The sequence below is a fragment of the Arachis hypogaea genome, chromosome 7 (genome assembly GCF_003086295.3).
Source record: "Arachis hypogaea cultivar Tifrunner chromosome 7, arahy.Tifrunner.gnm2.J5K5, whole genome shotgun sequence".
NCBI classification, from domain to species: domain Eukaryota; kingdom Viridiplantae; phylum Streptophyta; class Magnoliopsida; order Fabales; family Fabaceae; genus Arachis; species Arachis hypogaea.
In genome coordinates, this window is record NC_092042.1 from 28,082,596 (window position 1) to 28,088,129 (window position 5,534).

At 38.7% G+C, this 5,534-nt stretch overlaps 1 non-coding gene across 1 annotated transcript; it reads right to left on the reverse strand.

Moving 5' to 3' along the window:
• Positions 1 to 3,977: 3,977 nt before the first annotated feature.
• On the reverse strand, positions 3,978 to 4,085 carry LOC112704371 (small nucleolar RNA R71). The gene has a single exon (XR_003154997.1). It is a non-coding gene; the product is annotated as a small nucleolar RNA R71 (small nucleolar RNA).
• Positions 4,086 to 5,534: the final 1,449 nt, after the last annotated feature.

The window sequence follows — 5,534 nt, forward strand, 5'->3', positions numbered from 1 at the left end:
TGTTCATTGCTACCACTTAGTTAACCCTTACTAAAGAAAGGAAAGTCAAGCGGATGAATTGACTTGAGCCACAAGTCCTAGCCAACTCCCAAGGAAAGACTAGCTTTAGTGCACTCCAAACCAATTAGCAATCTCTCCAACTATCAATCAACAAAGGAATTAGATAACTCAAGTGTCACTAATTACTCTACCTAGGCCAAGAGGAACAAAATCTACACTATATCTAGAAGAGGCATTTCAACAAACACATAAAGTGCAATGGAAGTAAACATTATTAAATGCAAGAATTAAAGAGAGATCTAACTACAAAAGCAAGAGATCAACAATAGAAAAGCAAAGAAGAACAATTATTATGAATTACCTCTTATTGAATTGGAAGAAAATGGAAGAAACAAAAGTAGATCTACAACAAAGTATAAGAACAACCATAAAGAAAATTACAATAAAAGAATGGAGGGAGATGAATGTAACAACAAAGAATTGAAAGGTAGAAGTAGAAGAAAGCAAAGATTAAAACCTAGATCTAAGAACTAATCCTAATCCTAATTCTAGAGAGAAGTGAGAGCTTCTCTCTCTAGAAACTAATTCTAACTACTAAACTAAACTAATGGTAACTAACATATGTTTCCCTCTTCACTCCTTGGGTTAAATAGCATCAGAAATGAGTTGGATTGGGCCCACAAGGCTTCTAAAATCGCTGGCCACGTTTTGCTTCAAGTGGACTAGGTGGCAGCAACGGCGCGTGCGCGCCACCATACTTGTAGCAACTATGACAAATCTTATATCGTTTCGAAGCCCCGGATGTTAGCTTTCTAACCCAACTGGAACCGCATCATTTGGACCTCTGTAGCTCAAGTTATGGTCATTTAAGTGCGAAGAGGTCGGCTTGACAGCTTTCCGGTTCTTTCATTTCTTCATGAGTTCTCCAACTTTACATGCTTTTTCTTCATTCCCTTGATCCAATCTTTGCCTCCTAAATCTGAAATCACTTAGCAAACATATCAAGGCATCTAATGGAATCAAGGTAAATTACATTTAGCCATTTTAAGACCTAAAAAGCATGTTTTCACTCTTAAGCACAATTAGAGGAGAATATACAAAACCATGCTATTTCATTGAATAAATGTGGGTAAAAGGTTATAAAATCCCCTAAAATCAATACAAGATAAACCGTCACATTGGGGTTTGTCAATGACTGTGACGTGCTTCAAACTCCTAGCAGGCGGGGCGTTAGTGACAGACGCAAAAGAATCGCTGGATTCTATTCCGACCTGAACGAGAACCGACAGATGGATAGCCGTGCCGTGACAGGGTGCGTTAAACATTTCCACTGAGAGGATGGGAGGTAGCCACTGAAATGGTGAAACCCTTGCATAAGCTTGCCATGGAAAGGAGTAAGAAGGATTGGATGAAGACAGTAGGAAAGCAGAGAGACGGAAGGGAAGGCATCTTCATGCGCTTATCTGAAGTTCCTACCAATGAATTACATAAGTATCTCTATCTTTATCTTTATGTTTTTATGCGTTCATCACCATATCCATTTGAGTCTTCCTGACTAAGATTTACAAGATGACCATAGCTTGCTTCATACTAACAATCTCCGTGGGATCGACCCTTACTCGCGTAAGGTTTATTACTTGGACGACCCAGTGCACTTGCTGGTTAGTTGTGCGAAGTTGTGTAATGCCATGGTATTGAACACCAAGTTTTTGGGGTTCATGACCGGGGATTATGAGAGTTGTGAAAAGTATTGTTCACAACTTCGCGCACCAAGTTTTTGGCGCCGTTGCCGGGGATTGTTCAGTATGGACAACTGACGGTTCATCTTGTTGCTTAGATTAGGTATTTATTTTTTTCGAAATTCTTGATGATGAATTCTAGAGTTTCATGATGATTTGTTGAAGTCTGGCTGGCTGAGAAGCCATGTCTAATCTCATTGGACCGAGGTTTCAACTTATCATCACAAAAGCTTGTTGATTTTTATCAATCTTGCTTTTGGAGCAGTGATCTGCTAAGGCTTGGCTGGCCTTTGGCCATGTCTAGTGTTTTGGACCGAAGCTTTCTTTGAAAGCTTGGCTGGCTGCGAAGCCATGTCTAATTCCTGGACCGGAGTCTTAGACTAGCATTGCACTGATTCCTGGAATTCTCATTAAGAATTTTGATATCTTTTTCCACTTAATTTTCGAAAAGCACAAAAAAAATCAAAAAAATCACAAAAACCAAAAATTTCTTGTTTAAGTCTAGTGTCTCATCTTAAGTTTGGTGTCAATTGCATGCATTCATTCATGTGTCTTAAGGATCTTCAAATAATTCTTGATGATTTCTTACTCTGATCTTTGAATTCTCTTGACTTGAGTGTTTTATGTGTCTCATATGCATTATCATTAGTGTCAATAGTATACAAACTGCTAAGTTTGGTGCCTTGCATGCATTGTTATTTAATTCTTGTTGCATTTTGATTTTTCCTTATTATTAAAAATCCAAAAATATTTTTAATTTGTGTCTTCTCAAGTCAATAATACAGAGAATTGAAGATTCAGAACATTCAGCAGAGGAATTGCACAGAAAAAGATGGGCGTTCAAAACGCCCAGTGAAGAAGGGCAGACTGGCGTTTAAACGCCAGCCAGGGTACCTGGTTGGGTGTTTAACGCCCAAAAAGGTATAGTTTTGGGCGTTAAACGCCAGAATGTGCACCATTCTGGGCGTTTAATGCCAGGATGACACAAGGGGGAAGATTCTGTTTTTCAATGCAATTTTTTTTTCAGGTTTTCAAAGTTTTTCAAAATCAAATCTTTTTCAAATCATATCTTTTCAATCATATGTTTTCAAAATCAATCTTTTCAATCAAATCTTTTTCAAAATCAATTTCTTTCTATTTTCAAAGATACTTGCTACCAATTAATGATTTGATTCAACATTTCAAGTATGTTGCCTTTTCTGTTGAGAAAGGTTTAATGTTTGAATCATATCTTTTCTTGTTAGTCAAGTTTTTAAATTTCAAAATCAAATTTTTTTAAAATGTTTTTCAAATCATATCTTCTCAATCATATCTTTTTAAAACTAATCATATCTTCTTGACCACATCTTTTTTAAAATAATTTTCAATCGAATCTCTTTGATTTCTAATTTCAATATCTTTTTCAAAAATCACTTGATCTCTTTCTCACTCTTGGTTTTCGAAAATTAAGTAATGTTTTTCAAAAATGTTTTCAAATTTTTTTTTTACTTAATTTTCGAAAATCACTTCCCTCCTTCTCACATCCTTCTATTTATGGACTAACACTATTCCTTAATGCAAAATTCGAACTCCATCTTCTTTGATAAGTTCGAATTTTCTACTTCTGTCTTCTACTCTTCTTTTCCTCTGACACTTCAAGGAATCTCTATACTGTGACATAGAGAATTCCACATTTCTTGTTCCCTTTTCTTTCTTATGAGTAGGAGCAAAGACAAAAACATTCTTGTTGAGGCTGATCCTGAACCTGAAAGGACCTTGAAGAGAAAGCTAAGAGAAGCCAAAGCACAACTCTCTTTAGAGGACCTGACCGAATTCTTCAAAGAAGAAGAACATATGGCAGCCGAAAACAACAACAATGCCAACAATGCAAGGAAGGTGCTGGGTGACTTTACTGCACCTACTCCCGACTTCTATGGGAGAAGCATCTCTATCCCTGCCATTGGAGCAAACAACTTTGAGCTTAAGCCTCGATTAGTTTCTCTAATGCAACAGAATTGCAAGTTCCATGGACTTCCATTGGAAGATCCTCATCAGTTTTTAGCTGAGTTCTTGCAAATCTGTGACACTGTCAAGACTAATGGGGTTGACCCTGAGGTCTACAAACTTATGCTATTCCCTTTTGCTGTAAGAGACAGAGCTAGGACATGGTTGGACTCTCAACCTAAAGAAAGCCTGGACTCTTGGGAAAAGCTAGTCAATGCCTTCTTGGCAAAGTTCTTTCCACCTCAAAAATTGAGTAAGCTTAGAGTGGAAGTCCAAACCTTCAGACAGAAGGAAGGAGAATCCCTCTATGAAGCTTGGGAAAGATACAAACAATTAATCAAAAAGTGTCCTTCTGATATGCTTTCTGAATGGAGCATCATAGGTATTTTCTATGATGGTCTCTCTGAACTGTCCAAGATGTCTTTGGATAGCTCTGCAGGAGGATCTCTTCATCTGAAGAAGACGCCTACTGAAGCTCAAGAACTGATTGAAATGGTTGCAAATAACCAATTCATGTACACTTCTGAAAGGAATCCTGTGAACAATGGGACTAGTCAGAAGAAAGGAGTTCTTGAGATTGACACTCTGAATGCCATATTGGCTCAGAATAAAATATTGACTCAACAAGTCAATATGATTTCTCAAAGTCTGTCTGGAATGCAAAATGCACCAAGCAGTACTAAGGAAGCTTCATCTGAGGAAGAAGCTTATGATCCTGAGAACCCTTCAATGGAAGAGGTGAATTACATGGGAGAATCCTATGGAAACACCTATAATCCTTCATGGAGAAATCATCCAAATTTTTCATGGAAGGATCAACAGAGACCCCAACAAGGTTTCAACAACAATAATGGTGGAAGAAACAGGTTTAGCAATAGCAAGCCTTTTCCATCATCTTCTCAGCAACAGACAGAGAGTTCTAAGCAGAATAACTCTGACTTAGCAACCATGGTCTCTGATCTGATCAAAACCACTCAAAGTTTCATGACAGAAACAAGGTCCTCCATTAGAAATTTGGAAGGACAAGTGGGGCAGCTGAGCAAGAAAATTTCTGAACTCCCTCCTAGTACTCTCCCAAGCAATACAGAAGAAAATCCAAAAGGAGAGTGCAAAGCCATCAACATGGCCGAATTTTGGGAGGAAGAAGAAGCAGTGAACGCCACTGAGGAAGACCTCAATGGACGTCCACTGGCCTCCAATGAGTTCCCCAATGAGGAACCATGGGAATTTGAGGTTCAAAATGAGACCATAGAGATTCCATTAGACTTGCTTCTGCCATTCATGAGCTCTGATGAGTATTCTTCCTCTGAAGAGGATGAGTATGTCACTGAAGAGCAAGTTGCTAAATACCTTGGAGCAATCATGAAGCTAAATGACAAGTTATTTGGAAATGAGACTTGGGAGGATGAACCCCCTTTGCTCACCAAAGAACTGGATGACTTGTCTAGGCAGAAATTACCTCAAAAGAGACAGGATCCTGGGAAGTTTTCAATACCTTGTACCATAGGCACCATGACCTTCAGGAAGGCCTTGTGTGACTTAGGGTCAAGTGTAAACCTCATGCCTCTCTCTGTAATGGAGAAGTTAGGGATCTCTGAGGTACAAGCTGCAAAAATCTCACTAGAGATGGCAGACAACTCAAGAAAACAAGCCCATGGACTTGTAGAGGATGTTCTGGTTAAAGTTGAAGACCATTACATCCCTACTGATTTCATAGTCCTAGAGACTGGGAAGTGCATGGATGAATCCATCATCCTTGGCAGACCCTTCCTAGCCACAACAAAGGCTGTGATTGATGTTGATAGAGGAGAG